Raw genomic sequence first — 20,805 nt, forward strand, 5'->3', positions numbered from 1 at the left:
TGAGCCCCGGAGCTGCCCTGTGACCCTCCCTCTTGCAGATCCAAGCTGCATCATCCCTGGTACAAACACCTTTTAAAAGTGATCTGGAGTTAATAGCCTTAATATGATGTTGCAGCTCAATCTAAGCATGGGACAGGGGGCTGCTGGTGCTGGTTTGTGGTTTTTTTTTTTTTTTCTTTTTTTTTGTTTTGATTTTCTTTGCTCCTAGGTAATCTGCAAAGCTGAACACTGATTGCGATTCTTGCTTATTTCTGCTGAGAAATATGCCTTGTGCAGCCTTCTGGCACCACTGGCTTTGTATTTACCACTAAGTAAACAGCCAGGAACTGCTCTCTGATCCCAAAGCCAAGTGACATAGACTGGCTATATCCATGTGGCATAGTGCTTGATCCTGCTATCCTATCTGGAGCCCCTGGAGCCCTAAGACATTGGTATTAATGTGTAGATGTTTCCCGCCCCCCCTTTTTTTTTTTTAATTTGTACTGTCTGAACTAATGTAATAACTGTGCTGCAGCCCACAAGACTAGTGATTTATTGCATGAAACAGGGACTGTATTGCATGAACTGGGATGGGACAAGAAGGAAGTTTGTGGCTGCAAAGTCTCCTGAGGCAGAGCTGGAAGATCATGTAGGGTGACATGGGAAGCCGTGCAGTCCCAACTCTGCTGTTTGCTGGGAGCAGTCCCCCCTGCATGGCAGGCCCCAGGTTGGGCCCCGGCACCGTCTGGCCGTACTGGGCTATGTGGCAGTGACCAAGACTGTGCCCCAGAGTACCCTAACAAGCTGCATGGGTGATCACCAATCCGACTTGTTCCCTGATCCCGCCATGTTCCTCAATGCAAACACAGCCACTAAGATGTCCTGATGCTCATTTCAATGCAATGGATAAATCCTGGATGTACACCAAAGGGCATCTCCACTGTGCCAACCATGCATGCCCTTATGACAGGGAGGGAAGACTTGGGGTCTAGGTGGGTCAGCCATGGCCAAGGCATGTGGTTGCTCTGTTCCTCAGTTCCATCGAGGCCATAGTACTACGTGCTCACGGGCAGGCTGTCCCTGCTTTGGGCCATGAGTTCCTCACTGCCTTAAATTTCCAGGTCTGTGTGTGAGGCTATTCTGCCACCTCTCTGTAGCTGCAACAGCTTGTTCCTAAACACATCAACAACATGGTTTCAGCTTGAAACTGCTCTGCCTACATCTATAAAAGCCAACTGCTGCTTCAGTTTCTCATCTTTTTTCCCAGTTTAAGCAACTGGTTTTTTGTTATCCTTTCTGTTTGTTGGAGTCACGTAACTACTTCATTATACATTTGTACGGGCTACAAATCTCTCTGCCAAATGTTGAAGAAAAACAAATTTATGTGGATCATCTACAGCAGATAATTTCACTTCTGCACAAAATCTAAAAATAAAGTGAAGCCCACATTCTACAGCTAAGTAGCTTTTAATTAGGTGTGATAATAGTATGAATTATCTTTTAGAGTGCAATAGCTCTGCGATCAGAAGTCAAGTGCTGGGACTGATGATTGTTTGCAAAAATGTTCTGTTGACAGAAGAAACTCCATGCTGACAGGTACTTTTTTATACAATAGGTCTTGGCAGGCTGATTAATATTTTGCATGAATTTGGGCTTGCTCAGTTATTGTCCCTGTTTTAATACAGCCAATGGATCCTTTCAAGTGTTAATGTAAGAAGAGGGCAGTGAAAGCCTGCCTCCTCTATAAGTTCCCATCAACACTTTCATGGTGATGCCTTTGGACACAACAACTGGTACTGCTGCTTTCTGAAAATGAATGGCTGAGGAGGTGCTGGATGGTTTTGTTCACTTCCTCAAGCTCCTCTCCCCTTATTTTAACCATAGATAAGCTCTGATTATGAACATAAATACTATTTTGAATTGTGAACCAAGGTGAAGCCATGTCTCATGTTCTGCCTGCTCTGCTGGGGGCTGGAAAGCTCTGACAGAGCTGGAGGGGGAGCCTTACACCATAAACCTGCCAGTGCCTGTCTCGTCAGGGTCCTCCTTTATGCTAGCCAGAGAGATGCTCTTAGTGACTTTACCAGCTAAGATGCTTTATATTCATTGTCTTTGTAACTGAAGCATAGCATTTAGTCCAGCTTGGTGGGGCTAGGGATGGGGAGCACAGTTTTGTTCAGCAGGGAAGGCAAACCTTAAAGGAAGGTCTTTTAAGGATAAGAGATTCACAGTGCCACAAGTATCGTACTTGGCACTTCCAACTGCAGACAGATGCGAGCACAGTGTGCTTGAGCACAGGAAGAAATAAGGAAGCTATTGCATTGCTGGGAAATAAGGATATATCCTATGACAGTGACTGTCCTGCTGTGTGAGGGTGTAACATCAGCCTCATCAGATGTTCACTGGGTAAGGGAAGACTTTCCAGGATGCTATGCTGGATCCCAGCTGACAAAGGGCCAGACTGGAGCTGGAATACAAACCATGGACATTTCTTCCCAGGTCTGCCCAGACTCCCAGACACTTGCTCTCTCGTGCTCTGTGTGTGTAGGTCCTGGATCTTCTGGTGCCTTCAAGCATCATTGTGGGGGCTCCGAGGCAGGTGGATGCTGTGTAGTATGTGTCTGGCCTCACAAACCAGGAACCCCTTTACCATCCCCCTTCATACATTTGCCCAGAGGACTTAGTAAAATTTAATTGAGTTGCCCAGCATTAGACATAGATCATAAAACTCCCATCTGATCTCATGCCTGCTGCTGATTTTAACAGCTGATTGAAACAATGAGCGCTGGCTCACTGGGAATATAACAACACTGACAGAGATAGTTGTAACACAGACTGTACGTGTAGATAAGGCTTTAAACATACAACAAAGAGACTCTGCCTATATCACAAGGCTTGCTTCCCTAACGGGAGTAAAACCCCTGGGCAAGAGTTTAAACATAACAAAAGTGATGGAGATTACAGTCTGAGTTATAAGTTTTGCCAAAATGCAAATGTATGTGTCTGCTTATTTATTTATTTATTTTCATAATAATTTTAAAGTGAAAGAGAAATGAACTTGGACCAAGGGAGAACTAGAGTGGTCAGTCAAGGAACAGAAAGCCTTGCCACAAAAAAGTCCCATTTCAGTCTGATGCCATTTGAGGTACCATTCTGCCTTCTCCAAGAGATACTGACCCACATTTATATTCCCAGGAAAATCCTCATTCAGTCATAGAATCACAGAATCATAGAATCATTTCAGCTGGAAGAGACCTTCAGGACCATTGAGTCCCACCATAACCTAACTTTAGCACTAAACCACCACTTCCCTGGGCAGCCTGTTCTAGTGCTTCACAACCCTTTTGCTTCCCTTTTTGTGAAGAAGTTTTCTCCATGCTACAACCTCCTTTCAGGTAGTTGTAGACAGCAATAAGGTCTCCTCTCAGTCTCCTTTTCTCCAGGCTGAACAGCCCCAGTTCCCTCAGCCGCTCCTCATCAGACTTGAGCTCCAGGCCACTCACCAGCATCGTCGCCTCCTCTGCACTCTCTCCAGCACCTCAATGTCTTTCTTATATGAGGGGCCCAAAACTGAACACAGGATTTGAGGTGCAGTCTCACCAGTGCTGAGTACAGTGGCACAATCACTTCCCTGGTCCTGCTGGCCACACTGTTCCTGGTACAAGCCATGATGCTGTCGGCCTTTTTGGCCACCTGGGCACACTGCTGGCTCACATTCAGCTGGCTGTCAATCAACACCCCCACACCCTTTTCCGCTAGGCAGCTTTGCAGCCACTCTTCCGCGAGCCTGTGGCGTTGCTTGGGGTTGTTGTGACCCAAGTGCAGGACCTGGCTCTTGGCCTTATTGAACCTCATACAATTGGCCTCAGCCCAACAATCCAGCCTGTCCAGATCCCTCTGTATGGCCTTCCTACCCTCCAGCAGATCAACACTCCCACCCAGCTTGGTGTCATCTGCAAACTTACTGAGGGTGCACTCTACTACTCATCTACTATAAACCACATATTAGCCTACCGGGTGTTTATTTGCATGCGTAATCATGGCAGTTCCCAGGAAAACTGGGCAGAAGTAGAAGCATCCCCCCAAACGCAGTCACGAGAACTCTCTGTTATCTATATCGTCACCTCTGTCGTGATGCTCGTGTTTTCCCTGGCAGGTGCCTTTGGGGCATGGGGCTGTGGGTGACCCGCGGGGGGCGGGGTGCCCCGCCCGGGGCGGCGGCGCAGGGTGCGGCGCGGTCCCGCAGGGGGCGCTGCGGCCCGGCTCGGTGCGGCGGCGGGCGCGGGCGGCGGCGGGCGCTGCTGGGCGGCTGCGCCCCGCCGCTATATAAACCCGGCCCGCGCCCGCCGCCCGGCTTGCCGGCGGGAGGAGGCGGCAGCAGCACCGGCGGCACCGGCGCGGAGGCAGGTGAGCGCCGCTCATCCCCGCCGCCCGCGCATTCCCTGTCCCGGCGTGGGCAGCGCGGGCTCCGCTCCCGTCCGCGGGACGGCACGGGTGGGTGTTTGTGTGGGGGTGCCCCCGTCCTGCCCTGAATCGCCACAGCAACTTGGCAGCCACAATGCCGCCCCTCCGGGCTGGCGGGTGTCCTGGGGGTCGCCCTGTGCTCCCCCTGCCCTCCCCCTGCCCGGCCAGTCCGCGGGGTCTCGGCTGCGCCGCCGGAGTGCTGTGGCCGGGGGACGGGACACGGGCAAAAAGCGCTCAGAGATGGGGAATGGCTCTTAGGCGGGGGGAAACGCGGATGCCGGAACGCGGCAGGTCTGTGGGCTCCTCCTCTCGCGTACCTGTGGTAAAGGCGCACGTTTGGTTGTTGAGACAGCGAAGCGAGCCCAGCTTATTATGTGTTATCAGATCTATTCAGCCAAAAGTTTTGAGGATGCTAATAAATGGACTGGCTCAAGTGGGCATTGCTCTCTGTGTGGCACCTGGGAAAGACCAAAAATACCTGTTTTATGGCAGGAGAGTGTCAACGGCGTGGCAGTGCCACAGGGAGCAGGGTCCCGGAGTGGGGTTGGGATCGCCGGTCAGGGCCGAGCGCTCAGCCCGGGCGAGCGGAGAGTTCCGGGCAAGTGCCGAGTTGCAGCAGCCCCAGCGGCTCACGGTGCTGCAGCTGCAATTACACCCTGACCCTTCCGAGGGGTTAAGCGGCGTCTCATTATTTTTCTGAAGAATGATGAAAGATAAAGCAGCTACTGTGAATTATAAGCCAGTGTTTTGGTATGAAGGGAAAGATAACAGATCTGGGCAAGATAGGACAGTGGGTCCAGATCTCCCTACTCACGTAAAACATCTATGCTTGAAGAGCTGTTTATCCAGGTTGGTGTTTTTCAACTCTCTTTAGGTGAGTCTGGGTACCTTTTCCTCCTCCTTGCTTCATCTCTCTTGCCACATTTGCCTCTGCTTTTTTCTCCCTGGCCCCTGTCGTGTCCCGAAGGTAACAGCAGCGCTGAGCTCTGTGCTTGTGCACTGTGCTTCAGCCTTGGCACCAGCCTGTGCTCCCTATAGGCACCTCTGTTAGGGAGCCAGTGATCCCTGATCACTCTAAACATGAAATGAGCAAGCCAGCAGGATCCTTGATGTTTATAATTGCATTAAAAGCCTATAAGATCAAAAAATTAATAAATATTTCCCAGTGGGTCAAGAATTAGAAATATTTACTGATATTAAGGCATCGGTAGCAAAATAATTAAATGTCAAGTGTTTGCATAGAGGTTGACTTTGCAACGGATGACTGCATTAAGGAGACACTTGGCAGCAATTGAGCAGGGTATAATGTGATGCATAACTGCCTTGTTTTGGTCCGTGTGATTTCATACAGGAATTGGTTTATGCTCTCTAAATTCAGTGTCATGTTTGTGGGTTTTATTGTTTCTCACTCCCAATTTCAAGCAGAGGTGTGGGCTTTTCTATATGTCTTGCTGCATAAACTCTTAACCAGTCTGCCCTCTTCCAATGCAATTAAATATACTCGGCTACTTGTCTTCTGTCTCTGCAATTTGTTGTGGAGAGCAGTACAGCCTGTGCTGCAGGAGAGTGGTAGCAGTGAGCTACATGTATGGAAATAATGTTAAACTTCTCATTTTGCTTTATTTATCATCACCTTAATTTCTGCAGAATAACGTCCTATTTTAAGGAGCAAAAGGGGGTTTCTGATGTGATCCTTTGAGCAATGCACTGTGAATCTGGAAATCGGTGCCTGAGATGGGGGGACGTTGAGCAAAACCTTTACAAGTCTCTGTCCATGTGGTTCATTTGAAGTAGCTTTTGATACAGTACCATGTCCTATGTTCATCTCTTTAAGGATAGAGGCAGGTATTTGCCTGCCTATCTAACAAATGCCAGGTATAGGTTTGGGTCAGATAAGTAGTTTTTTCATTTCTTTATAGCAAAGTTTCTTCTATGGTAAAGTTTTCTAGGGTGTTGTCTGTTGTGTTAGTGATAGTGACTGTAATAAAAAAAGAAAGAAGCTTAAAAATCCTGGCCTAAGTTTCTGGAATGTGTATTTCTATGCAAACCACATTTATGGACTAGTAAGCAATGCTAGATATTTAGGAAGATAATGGGGAGATAAGAGCTAGCAGCACACCTAATGCAGAAGCACAATTCTCCACATCTGTAAAGCACAGCAGCACATCAGAGGCTGTGCAGGGAACTCAGTAACCAATGAGAAATAGTCCTCCCTCATAATAAGTTACAAAACCCAAGACTTTCAGCTTCCAGTGTGCATTCTCTGTTTCTTAAGTTCATGAAAAAAGCAGCAGAAATCAGCATAGGACAGAGAATTGCAGCCAGAATTGCAGGCTCCAGTGAAATGTGCTCTCTCTGGAGAGCCATACAATGGTAAATGAAGCGAAGCACAATACCGTAGAGACTCATACACAGTGGTTGGTTTAATATTTGATTGAACATTTTGGAGTATAAAAGATCTGGGCATAATAATGGACATCTGAGTAAAAATACTTGCCAAAATGCCAGCAACAAGCAGTGCAAGATCATCTCTTCCCCTCCACCCCTGGCTGGATGCTGAGGTTTGCTAAAAAGACTACCGTAGCACAGCTGATTTAGCAAATGCTTTCTCTACACAAGTATTGCATTTTATCACAAGTTATTTATAATTATACTGGCGTTGTTTAAATGCAACTTTTACTGAAAACTGCATGCAGTCAGTTTTGTTAAAGAAGTCATTAAGTAGCTGACATCGGAAAGTAGCGAAGCGCAGCAAAGCTGAAGTGCATGATGGTTTGTACCTGAGCTTGCTATTGCAAACTCAAACCTGTTGAAATAGTCTTCCTTCAGGAAAATAATTCGGATGGATTTTTGTGTAACTTATTCTGGCACTATCCTAATATAAATAGCATCCTCATGAGCCTGGGAACACTGTCACTTTCTGTTGCTGGGTATGCATTTGACACTTTGCTCTCCAAAAACCTCACTTGTTTATGCTGTCCATTGCCATTATACGGTATCATCTTGCTGTTCCGGATTTTCCAGTGGGGAACTGGAAGGAGGATAAGGTACAACACATCTACCAAGGTCACCAGAAAGATCTCCAGAGTTTGGCCAAGTGTTGTAACCACCTAACTGTCTCGTGTCATTGGTTTCATGAGAAAGACCTACTTAGAGAGGGCTTGTAGGATGAGAAGCAAGAGGGGAAATTATTAGCTGTTAGAAATTGCTGTAACTTCACAACCAAGTGATTTATACCAATTAAAACTCTGTCCCATGTTACTATGTTATGGTACAGAACCAAGTTAACATTTTGCAGCCAAAAGGCACAGCTGTAAAACATTCAAAACATCAAAAAAATAGGTCTTCAATACAGGAAAGAGCTGTTTAAATGACATTATTTAAGCAGCCACCTTAGAAATTACTAGAAATTTAAGGAATTCTATTTTATTTTTTCAATTAAGTGGCTACAAAGTTGGCAGTCAGGCAAAAAGGTTCAAAGATACTGGCATAGTGACTCTTCATGTTTCAGGGCAGGAACTGTTTTCTGCTCAATGAAAAGTTATTGCTGCTGTTGTGGTGTAGTGTGGCACAGCATGACGTGCTGCAAAAAAGTGGCATCAGTGGTGCCCTGGCTGGAAGTTAAGGTCATCCAAGTTATGTTCCCATATAATTGTAGTAAAGTTGGTTTAAGACTGTGCCTTGGCTTCCTCTCCAAAACCGGGGAGAGATATACTGTCCCACTCTTGCAGGGTGTTTGGGGAATGCAAATGGAGAAGTCCATTTTTGTTCCAGCAGAGGCATCCACATCAAAAGTCTCTGCAAATGACTTAATCCTCAGAAGCATCTGGTATAGCAGCAGTTCCCAGGCTTTTGCTGTTAGTGACATCACTTACAGATCAGTGATTTTATGCAATCCTCAAAAACAGCAAAAGCATCAGCTGAAAAAATTCCTTGGATTCCCCTCCCAGCCTGCAATCATAACTCTTAATTTAGATGATGGTGTATTACAGGTTGTTGTTCCTTATATGAGCCTGAGAGCTATTTTGCTCAGAGATAAACTTCACTGAAACAAATATTGCACGGGGTGCGGAGCTGGAAGAAAAGTCTAACTTGTTCTTCTTTGCACAGCTGTGTTTCATGGGCATAATCACTCAACACTTGCAGGAGAATGTCTTCCCTTTGAAATCATAGTTAAAAAATAAACAAGCATCTAAAACACATGCTGGGCTAATTAGTTCCTCTATTAGGTTTTACTTTTTGGATTGTAACTATTTGATAGCTTATCGTAAATTAGTTGGCTTCTGTGTTTGTTATCCCCACAGGGTGCTCTAAGTTGTGGCAAAATGCTAAGGCTGCCAAAGGGCCAGTCCATCAGGCAGGCATAGCTTGAAGAACAGAGATGCTTCAATAGTGAGTTCACCCTCTGGCATGTGTTTTCTCTGCCAAATTTTGCATGGGGCATGTGGAACAGCAGCCATCTACGCCACCTGAGATGTTTTCAGTCCCAGGTGATCCTCATAATAAATCTCAATTTCATACTGCCAGAAAAATTCAGAGGGACCAGATAACTCCCAAGTGCTGTATTTTTGTGCTACAGGGTATGTTAGTGTTACCGAGCAAGAATTAGATTGTGATGGGAGGAAAAATAAAGCTTTGTATTAAACATTTCCAAGCTCAATGTAAGCTCATGCCAGAATGCTGGTAGGAATTGTAGAATTGTTTGGGTTGGAAAAGACCTTTAAGATCATCAGGTCCAACTGTTAACCTAACACTGTCAAGTCCACCACTAAACCTTGTCCCTAAGTGCCGCATCTGCACATCTTTTAAACACCTCCAGGGACAGTGACTCAACTGCTTTCCTGGGCAGCCTGTTCCAGTGTTTGACGACCCTTCCAGTAAATACATTTTTCCTAATATCCAAGTCTAAACATCCCCATGCACAACTTGAGGCCATTTCCTCTTGTCCTATCACTTGTTACTTGGGAGAAGAGACCAACACCCTCCTTGCCACAACCTCCTTTCAGGTAGTAGAATCACGATGTGTTATGCACAGGGCAAGCTGAGAGGCTGTTTGGCACAGATGAGACATTCGTAAGTAAATTGTACTTGAGTGTGCTTGGCAGAGCCCTGTACTCAGAATGAAGGCATTCCTTCTGGTCTACCAGACCATTGGGATTTTAGGTACTTCTCTTGCTGTTACAATGAAAGGTTGTTTACCTGTTGGTTGGGTATAATAGTGAGGCTTTAAAATGGGAGGAAAGGTAAAACAATCTCTGGAAATGGTCTGTATGAGCCTTGGTAAAATCAAACAGCTGCACGGACAAGACTAGAAATGCTACAGAGATCAGGAGCAAGTGCTTAGGACAGGGCTGCTATATCACAGTCTGGATACATTGGGGTTTAATGCTATGAGGATCAAGACAAGTACTCAGCATGGGCACTAATATTGGGCTGTAAACTGGAAAGAAATGAGTAAGTTTCTAAACCAAACCAGACTGTGCAAAGTGCTAATCTTGATACAACAGCAGCTTGATCAAATTACCATCTAAGAGTCCATGAAATATCTGTATCTACCCATCCTTGATATTGCTGGAGCATGCCCCAAATACATGAGTTAAGTGGTTTACAGATGGGTCAAACAGTGGATTTTGTTGTTAATATGCATATTTTCTTAAATAGCATGACGTGGATGCATAGATGTATAGTGTAATATTGTGTGCATTACTATAAGAATTATTTACAGTAATAATTTAAGAAGGGTCTGGCGACTCTGCCAAATGAGCTTGCTTTTTTTCACTGATGAAAGCCCAAGTGTCAGGGGCTCACAGCCACCATCCAGTCATGAAGCAAAGTTCAGGGCCAGGTCGACAGTTCTTATTCATGTGGGTAATCCTTTCATGCCAGCAGAGCCAGCAAGATACTGATACTGAAGAAATGAAAGCCCTTGGGCTCAGTTCAGAAGGTACAAGCTTTACCCTCCACAAAAGATCCAGTGAGAAGGTGGACAAATGTTGCTTTATTTCACCTTTCCAGGTGTCAAGACCTCAGGTGAAGTGAGAGCTGAGTCACTGTTCTGTAAGCTACAGCAGCTCTAAGATTAAACTGATTAGAGTGGAAAACATAACACTGAGTCTGACAGACACATAATGTTCATTTTTAGCTGCTCAGCACTTTTTAAAAAAAAATCAAATAATGATAAAGCTGCACTGTTTGATTGTTCCTATTACATAATAGCAATGTCTCTGGGATTTGAGAGGAGCCATGAGCAACATGTCCTTTACATAACTGATCCAAGTTGCTCTAATCCCTCTGCGCTGTCACTGACCCTGGGCAGCCAGGAATAGCCCGGGAGCGGTGCTGAGCTCCCTGCACTCTCCTTTGGGGCTGCGGGGTAGCAATGGAGCAGAGGTCCTTTGCTCTGAGGGGTTTTCTGCCAGTCATTCTTGCTGGATTTGTAGTCTTTCTCTGCTAATAGATTGCAAAGAGGGGCTGAAGCAGAAATCCTGCCCTTAAAAAAGTCCTGTCTTGCTCTTTATGGGCAGAGCTGATCCTCCTCACTTCCTTTTTCTTTTCTGAAATATGAGCCTTTATCCCCCATTTCCACCTGGAAACAGGTCATCTCATGATCTCAGTACCTTTGCTTCTGTGCTTGTTTAAAAAAATGGACTAAAGGCCAGGTCAGACCCTTGGAGCTGGTCCTCCTGAGACTTTCTCCTGTCTTTCAGGACAGTGCTGTGGCCTGATGTCTGGAGGATGCGTTCCGCTTGCCAGGGTGGGTGCTTTGAGGGAAGAGCTGCAGCCAGGAACCATCCTGAATTCAGGGGCCTCCTGTGTCCGTCTGGCTTTGGTGGGGTGCTGGGGCCTTGTTCCTGCCCTGTGATTTCATGTGCTGGATGTGGAGGTGGTGGACCGGCATGGGGGTTTGTGAAGCAGGAAGGAGGCTGCTGGGAGAAGTCAGCTCCATGTGCTTGGGGTTTGGTGTCTATGGAGAGGGTCTGACCCTTCACTTGAGTCTGTCGTGTTGATGGGTTGTCTTGATTAAAGAGAGTAAAACAGTGTGGAGAAGCATCTAAACCCTTAGAAGCATCTAAACCTGCCTTCTCCATGGGAGAGCACCGCTCTGCCCTGATCACCTTGGCAGCCTCCAGTGTAATTAGGAGCATTTGAAGATTGATAACATAAAAAAAGCAAAATCGAGGGATTGTTTAGGGGGAAGGATTGAGGTAGCTGTGCACAAAGAGACCTATCTAATTAAAACTGCAGGGAAATGGAGATGGTGGCTAATGAGGCTGAACATACAACTTAATTTAACTGAGTTATTTGAAAAGGAGCAACCTGCCTTGCTGGGGAAAGGAAGTTGGAGGGGAAAATAGAAATTACCTGGAATTCCCTATTAAAACATAAACATCATTGTAATTAGTGGGTGTTTTGCAGTGAGTTACTTTGGATTTGGGATTTTGACACACTTATGTGAAATTTCTCATGACGATCAATTGCATGTCAATAAAACATTTTCAAAGACTATTTGATTAAATGTATTGCATAAAATCCCATTTATATCTTCTATCTTCTAATATCTGAGACTTTTATCTAACTTTTCTCCCCTTGATCTTTACCAGAAGGGAAAAAATTAGAGTCATATGACTTCCCTCTTTCCCCTCAGCTGTCCTACCTTTTTTTTTTTCTCTGATTCTGCCTTTTCATCTGTTGTATTCTCAGGGCTCTTCTGATCTCCACCTGCTTTGCTTGTCCCACAGTCACATCCTTTTTCTTGGTTTTCCTTGCACTCGTTGTTAAATCTACCTCCCGTCTCTTTTCCTTCATAATACGGATAAATACACATCACTGACATGATATTAAAAACAAACACCAACCCCCCCAACAACAACAACAAACACCACCCCCCCCAACAACGAACACCCCCCCAACAACAACAACAAACACCACCCCCCCCAACAACAACAAACAAACACAACAAAACCCTCCCAAAAAAACCAAAAAACCAACCAAATACTTTTCCAGCTTTTCTGTTATCTTATGATCTGGTTAGTCCTACTTGGGAAAACCTCTTCTGGTTTCATCTTTGATTCTCAGCAGTTTGTCTTTGGACCCTTTTACCAGTGTTAAAAAAATACATCTCATGACCCCTTATATGATCTCAGGACTGGCTTTCTTTCTCTGCCTTGACCTGTCTTTTTTTGAAATCATAACTTGTGTTCTCTCATTCATGATGTTTATTTCTTGTGGTTGCAATCTTTTTTTGACTTATGGGAGAAGCTCCGTCTGTGTGTTTTCTGGATGATCTTTCTTGCCCTTTTTTCTTCTCTTTCCCCTCATACTTCTGGGTGACCTCATAACAAGCAAATCCAGCTAAATCTTCCTGAATAGCAATACATCACCCTTACCCCATCAAAATGTGGCATAGGAACAAGGTGTCAAATAGCACAGAGCCCCTTAAAAACAGTGATTTCTATGTTAAAATCTGTCTAGGTTTAATCTGTGATTCCTCCTCAGTTTGTGTACCTAAACTTGACATGAGTGTTGACTTAGTCTAAAGATACTTCAGAGGAAGAGGAACAGAAAATGAGGAGTTTTTGTTTCGCAAAGTTTTTGTATCCTCTTCCTCTCTTGAGACTAGGTGCATTACTTCATTTCACTCATTCCTAACATGGAACAGCTTATTTGTGAGTTAATGCCAGGAAATTTGGACAGGATCATAATCAGAAGAGCAGGATGTTTAATCTTGAGCACTGTGTTTACAAAAGACTTGATGCTGTCTGCCCTTGTTACCTACTCTAATTCTAATGAGTCTTTTATTTGTTTTTTTAAAGGTTTCCACCCAGGGAGTGTCTTCTGGGGCACTAATGGAAGTGAAATTTGTTTTTCAAGCATTCTGGGTAAGTTAGTCTTCCATATTATTATCTGATTTGGTCTTTTAAATGTATTTGCCACCAAATAACTCTTTTGCAAGTTGTCTTTGATTTTCATATTAGTGCTTGTATATCCAATGAAGACTCTCTCTAACAACTGTATAAACAAACAATGGTGATAAAGGTGACTTCAAAACAGACCATGAGACTCTTACTGGGGGGGAATTATCAAACAAATATAGGTGTTTGTTTTCCTAATGTTTTTTATTTCTGTCTGGTAGGTGTATTATAAACTGAAAATATAAATATCTAAACAAATGTACTATATATCTAAATTAAATCTGTCTACTTTTTGAGATAATATGATAATATTTGAAGATAATCTTTCATACTTGGGAAGACGTAACTTTGTAGGCTGGGAAATGACTGTGACATGGATCCTGGTAAAGTTGTGTTGTGGTGGCATGAGGTTCTGTTCAGTTATGAGCAATAACAATGCATGCTGAAGCCTCTGGGAGGTCAGCAATGATATTTTACCTGGGGTGATGTTTCAGTGGTAAGCAGACTAAGGGCAGAAAGCAGATGGGATCAAAGAGAAAGCAAACTCAGGTCATTGGCAAATACATTCCCTCCATTCTGATTCTCAACGTAGGAAATCCCTTATCATGTCTCACTCCCTCTCCAACTCAGGCTGCCTGGCCGATAGATAGGGACTGACAAGGCTGGAAAGGTGAAGCAGACACAAGCATGGCATGATCCCAGCTTTCACGGAATTCTCCATACATGGAGATGCCTTTGGGGACAGTGCTTTGTGATAGGAACTGGTATGGTCAGAGGAGCCTGGGGAAAAATATCCCATCCCTTACCCAAGTCAAAAGCTGTTTTTCTGGCAGCAGTCATGCTCAGTCACAGATGATGTAGTTTTGGCTGTAAAATGGGTGAGCTGGGGTGTTACTGTCTTCTGGGTGGCACCTGCATCCTGGTTACAGTCCTGCAGCAGTCAGGTGGCTAAACCAAATGAGAGAAATCCCATGTTTATGGGCTTGCAGGTGGCATGTGATTCTCCAGCACTGTTGCCCCACACGAAAGAAGGGAAGGTGTAGTGCAATGCACATCTCCCATTTGAGAACATTTGCAGGACACTGCGTTGAGTGATGTGAAGGACGTACAAAAATGCCTTTTGTGCATTTCCCATATACAAATGACTTCTTGTTTATAAGCAGTTATAACTGTTTCTGTCTCTAATTACTGGGTTGTAAGTCTTGTAACTGAGTCAGTGAGGCTAAAGCTGTATGACTCTTTGGGAGGGAGTTGCTGTTTGGACCCTCACAAAGAGTGTTCCTGTGTACAGCTTTCTCACTGTTGCCAATGGGGCAAGATCAAAGGCTGGATGCTGGATTTGGAACTTGGCTACAGAGCTGGAAGAGAATGAGCTGAAGTGATAAATACAGATGAATCTTGCTGAGTATTCTTAATTTTCTATATATGCCTGTGGATTTCCCAGTTTGCTTGAGGACTCTAGTGCTTGAATGGTGGTTATGAAAAGAACTATGTCAATATTAAAAAAATGGCATTGTAAAATGTTCCAGCATTCTGTAATAACATTTAAATGAGATTAAAAAAAAAAAAGGCAGAGGAAGTAATTTCTTAGTAGTTTTCTCCAAAACATCATATTAAAGCCTGCCGTACCATAAGGTATGTTGTTTCACTGCTAACAGGTATTGAGTACTTGTCTGCTCAGAAAGGAAGAGAACATGTCAATGGTATTCAAAGTAAGGCCTGTGAGAAGCAGCTTGAAGTTTTTGATTCCTTATGGCCAGAGGAATTGAAAATTGAAGGCCATCATCTGGAACAAAGCTTTGTGAATCTTTGAAATGAATTTGCTGTGATAAGTGTTAGAGATGCCTAGCTTCTGAAGGGGAAAATTGTGCCAGAAGTAGGTGTCAAATAGAGCAAGAAACATAGACAGCTATTTTGGAGTTTGAGCACTTGTTGCAAACCCAAGAGAATAAAGTTTCCTGGCCTGTTCCAGAGTTGTCTGTGAGAATGGCATTTTCAAACCCCTGTGTTTTGTTTCAAATAGACAGGACAAAATAATGTCTGTTTTGTGGAGATAATGTGACTTTTGTGTTTCTTGTACTGATCTTGGAGTACTGTGTGGGAAGATGATGGGTATACAAGAGCATCACCCTGTTTAAGAGAGATTTGTGTGAAGTTACAGTGCATTACAGTCACAGTTGTATCTGGTGGGAGGCATTCTGACACACTATGCAAATACTGTCCTGATAGGAAATATGTGTGATTTTTTGGGGGGGGGGCTTGTGTGTGTGTGTGGTTTTTTAAGTAATGCTAAGGAATAGGTCGAAGTGGTCTACATGGGAATTTGTGGGTCAAGAGTTTGATACAATACTTCAGTATTTCTGCAAATAGCTAGTGAAATGGTTTTTTTTTCTGCTTTCAGCTAAAAATCAGGAATTCAGGGAAGTGACTTGATAATAATTTTACAGTCATCCAGTAATTTAACACTGGATCACAGTTGAAAACCCATAGAAACACTCAAGACACTTCATATTGTATCAGATGGATTAAGCGTGATTCACTTAGTTCATTAAATTCCAGAGGAATTAATAATGTCTGGATCATTGTTTCCTAGGCTTATAAATTTAAAGACCAGAGGGGACCACAAGAATATCTATTCTTACTGTCTGCTAAGTTCACATTAGAAAAATTGAGGCTATATCAGTAATAGTCCTTTAATTCTTCTTTATTTAGCATATCTTCCTGAAACAGATCAAGGTTCTGATTTAAAGGGTACCAGTAGTAATGTATCTACTGTGTCACAGGTAAACTGTTCCAGTAAACAATAAACCTTGCTTTTCAGGGCAGTCTGTAGGTATTTTTGGCTTCTAAATTTTGTACCTATTTTTTTTCCAGCTGTACTGACAAGGAATCTGTTATCTGGATGCTGATTTTCCAATTAGTTGTCCATGTAGTTAGCAGGTTTTGAAATTCATTTAGTATGAGCCATGTTGTAGTATGATGAATCTTTTAATTCAGGATTTTATGTATAGCATGACTTTAAATTGCTGCATAGTGTGAAATTAGGACTAGAAATATGTCCTGTCAGCACACTACCATTATAAAATGATGATGTAACTGCATACAAATGATCAGATTTACATGACCAGGCCTATTTTCCGTACAGCTGTGTTGATTGGTGTTAATTATGCTACTGTCTTTCAGTGCCTTATTGATTGTGTCCCATGGTAACCTTTCCCTGCTGTTGTTTACTACTGATGTCAGTGCAACTGTTCGATAGGTGCTTAGGTTATTCCGCTTAACCCTTTTAAATACTGCTTTGGTATTAACTCTTTCTGGTGACCAGGAAGTTCTAGTGTTCCTGTGTTTCTTAAAAGCAGTCACTGGATCAAAAGTTATTAGTTCATCTGCTCTCAACTCTTGAACACAGGGTTTTAACTAAGGGACTATTTAAAACTCTCTCCAGTTACTGATGGCATGGGAGGTATGTCACTGTTACTGTAAGATGTGAATACAGCATCTTGCATCTTTCTGAACACGAAGTAGAAGTAGTTGTCAAATATGTCTTTTTCTGAATCATTTGATAGTTTTTATCTGGAATGACTTACTGAAGTCATCGCTTGGCATTCACTTATTCTTTTTCCATTTAGGGAGGAACTTCTATTGTCATAAACTCCACCATAGCTTTTAAGTTTTTTTTTTTTTTTTTGCTTCCATAGCTTGCTTGTATTTCTGCAATGTTAATTTGTATTCATTGATATCAGTGCCTTTTTTTCCCCATCTGTTATGTACTGTGGGTTTGTTTTACAGGTTCCTCTGCTGCTTCTGTCACTCTCTTTAGCCAGGATTCTTCAAACAAAAAAAGCTTCCTTTCATGGCAATGATTTTTTTTTTATATGTAACAAAGCATCCTTTAGCAGGTCCTCTTTATATTTTTGTGTGACCATTTCCCCCTACTCAGTTTTGCTCATTATTTCTTTTTGGGTTTGAGAAATTGTAATTCTAAAATATCCAAACAAGATTAGACATTGTTTTCCAATTGCAAAAGAAACTGGAACATTGCCCTTTGCCTGGAGTGAGTCACAATTTTCTAGTCAAATGGTTCACCTGTATCCAGCAGGAGTCCAATATAACATTAGCTAGAGTTGGCTCCACTATTTTCTTGTATTAAGCTATGAACTAGAACTTGCAGGCTTTCCCCAATTCTTACCAGTAAAGTGGTTCTTTGAGAACAGATTCTCTGCTACAATAAAATTCAATGTGACAATATTTTCATAGCTTCAAGGATATACACTTGAGGAGTGCCTCACTCTATTCCCTTACCTCATTTGATGGTTTTCTAGCAGACTTAGCTTCTATCTCAGCTTGTCATTTGCCAATACTCCAGATTCTGTTTTCCTCTTTGCACATGCTGTATCCATGGCTTTATCTTCTGCACACCCTGTTTCTCTTAAATAAGTACAGTGGTTTTTAGTGTTGATTTTTATCTTGTGTTTTTGTCTATTACCTTCTTAACCTTTAATAGAGTTGAGCTTCCTTTTGAAAAAGGCCATTCTAATTTCTATTGAAATTGAGCACAGTCATTGCTGTTGTAAGCAAGCTTTCAGTGGAACGAATTGTTTGCCCTTTTTAAAAAAGAAGCTATTCAAATATCACCAGCACAGAGGAAGTATTGCTTTCTATTTCTAGCACTGTAATACATGAATCACGGTTCTTTTGACAATTCATGTTGACATGGGGAGGCTCTTACTTGTCAGTCAGACCTCCAGTCAGCAGCTCCCAGTCCAAATGGCCTTTTGAAATCCTGCGGTCACTGCCAGGCTGCTCTGCAATGGTAGCAGAGGGCAGAGAAGGTAAACTTCATGAGACAGAGTTCATGCTATGGTTGGCTTTGGGGCTGACTCTGGAGAGCAGCTGAGGCAGAGGGAAAGGACAGGAGCTGAGGTCAAAAGTTGATACATTTTCTTCTCTTATGCTTTGTGAAAGTCAGATATACTCTTAACAAATGGTTGTTGCTCAGGTTACTAAAATTTACCTGGTTAAAACAGCATGTATGTGGAAATTGGCTTCATACTATTTGGAGCAACTTACTTGTCAACACGTGGTCTTGCTCCGTCACCAGAACTGACTTGCACATATACCCTGGGTGAGGGTTTGTAAGGAGCTGTATGCGCATAGGATGGTTTGTGTGAGATGGTCAAACCCAAATGCCTGAGACCTGCATCTCCCAGTACTATACAGTGCTTAGCACAAAAGTATGTGGGCAGCTGATTATCCTGGGTAGAAAATCTGCACAATTATTTACTGGATGTATTCAGGTGCCTTATGGAAGTTGTACTCAGCACTGGTGAGGCCACACCTTGAACACTGTGTCTGGTTTCTGGCCTGTCCCTACAAGAAAGACAATGATGTGTCGAATATGCCCAAATAAAAGAACAAAGCTGGTGAAGAGTCTGGAACACAAGTCTTGTGAGGAGCGGTTGAGGGAACTGGGGCTGCTTAGCCTGGAGAAAAGGGCTGAGGCTGTCTACAACTACCTGAAAGGAGGTTGTAGCATGGAGGGTATTGGTCTCTTCTCCTGAGTAGCAAGTGATTGGACAAGAGGAAATAGCCTCAAGTTGCATCCAGGGAGGTTTAGATTGGAAATTAAGAAAAATTTCTTCATGGAAAGGGTTGTCAGGCATTGGAACAGGCTGCCCAGGGAAGTGTTGGAGTCACTGTCTTTGGAGGTTTTAAAAAGATGCGACACTTAGGGACATGGTTTAGTGGACTTGGTGGTGTTAGGTTTATGGTTGGACTTGATGACCTTAAGGGACTTTTCCGACCTGAAGGGTTCTATGACTCTAAGTAACTGGTTTTCCATGTATAACCACACTATTACTGATTTTTTTTTTTAAGTAGCAGCATCCTAGCTGGAATTGAGTCCACAGGGGAAGAATCAGCTTGTAGATGCTTTGGGACAAGAACACCGTTTTCATTCAGTGTTGTGTGGCTTTGTATGAGGGATGCTACTCCAAGCATTTTTCCAGTACAAAGGTTGAGTAAAATAAAATGGAAGTATAAAAAAGGGCTAAAAAATTATCTGTCTGCAATGACAAAATAGCAACAACTTCATAAAGTCCTGGTTTAGCCTGCTTAAATAAAGTTACTTGCAAAGAATCTTCTGATATGTTAATTATATTATTTATACTGTTTTTTTCTGAATTTCAAAACAAAGTGTGACCTTGATTTCAAAGTAAAACTGCATGAAAGCATGCTGTACTTATTTTTCATAATTAATCATGTATAAGCCAATTTTATGGCAAAACAGATAAATAAGATGTCAGAGTATTTGTAAAATACTTTGCTTCAAGATATTAGTGCAGTTTGGGTCTTAGCTTTAACAAAATGCAGTAGTTCTTTCAGTTTCACTGTAGGATGAATGCAAAGCATGAAATATATATTGCAGTTAAGCCCTAAATGTGCATACCACAACTGGAGTATACATCTTGCCATAGCAGTGTGTGTGCTAGAACATAAAAAAATCCCCAAAAAAACCCTTCCTTTCTGTAGTGGCCTAGGGAGTTGCTATTCATCCCTAGCATCCTTATCTATCACTCATATGCAGCTCAGCTTGCGTGAGACACTAACTTAGTAAGCATCAATAGTTTGAGGGCTGCAGTGAAGCAAATACCCAAAGACTTGTTCAAAGGTGGCTGCTGCTGAAACTAAAAAATGCCAACAACCTCTCGTCTGAATGCTGGGGGCTTCTGAGCATGCTTTGGAGGCTGAAGCCAGCACTTTTCCAGAGATGACTCAGAAGGTGGGATTTTCCTCCCTTCGGAAGACAAGTTTATACAACTCTTTATCTCCAAAGGACAGAGGGTGAATTCCCCACCCCCTGGTGGGGCTGCTTTCAGGGTGGGTGGATGGACACAGGAGGACGCTGATGTGGTGACCAGGTGGGCAGCCTTTGCTGTGTTTTGGCAGTGCACAGTTATGGGGATGCTGTGGGGTGAGCTCAGGGGTGCAGGAGAGCCACCACCAGTGGGGTGGGTTTGTACACCCAGTGGGCCTTGGGCTCCCACCCAGCTAGGGGTTTGGTTACAGGAACCTCCACCAGGACAACCAGAAAACTACACCGAAACTAAATGGCTAGAGCCATTTGACTAGTAACAAATGCCCATGAACATCATGTACGGGTAATTTTGCATAATGAAGTTAACAGCTGATGATGTGTGTATTATAACTGTTTTTAGAATCATAGAATGTCCTGAGTTGGAAAGGACCCACAAGGATCATTGAGTCCAACTCCTGTCCCTGAGTATGACAACCCCATAGTTCACACCATGTATCTGAGGGTGTTGTCCAGTCTCTTCTTGAACACTGCCAGGCTTGGATAGGGTTTACTGAATTCTACTGTAGTTTCACAGTATTATTTTATAGCTCACTTCAGTTGTCTCTCTAGCTCTGACAAGTCCTGGCATTTAGT

The 20,805-nt window shown here is 43.3% G+C and overlaps 1 protein-coding gene across 3 annotated transcripts in view; it reads left to right on the top strand.

Annotated features, from left to right (window-relative positions):
• The first annotated feature begins 4,257 nt into the window (after positions 1 to 4,257).
• The window catches only part of MTUS2 (microtubule associated scaffold protein 2), a 304,448-nt gene continuing 287,900 nt past the window's right edge, over positions 4,258 to 20,805 (top strand). For 2 of the 3 annotated variants that reach the window (XM_065050968.1, XM_065050921.1), the window contains exons 1-2: positions 4,258 to 4,386; positions 13,257 to 13,322. The gene's annotated coding sequence lies outside the window, so the exon portion shown is untranslated. Of the gene's footprint in view, positions 4,474 to 13,256; positions 13,323 to 20,805 lie in introns of all 3 variants that reach the window. The other variant, XM_065050932.1, reaches the window with a different exon arrangement.

This window comes from Columba livia, chromosome 1 (assembly GCF_036013475.1).
Source record: "Columba livia isolate bColLiv1 breed racing homer chromosome 1, bColLiv1.pat.W.v2, whole genome shotgun sequence".
NCBI classification, from domain to species: domain Eukaryota; kingdom Metazoa; phylum Chordata; class Aves; order Columbiformes; family Columbidae; genus Columba; species Columba livia.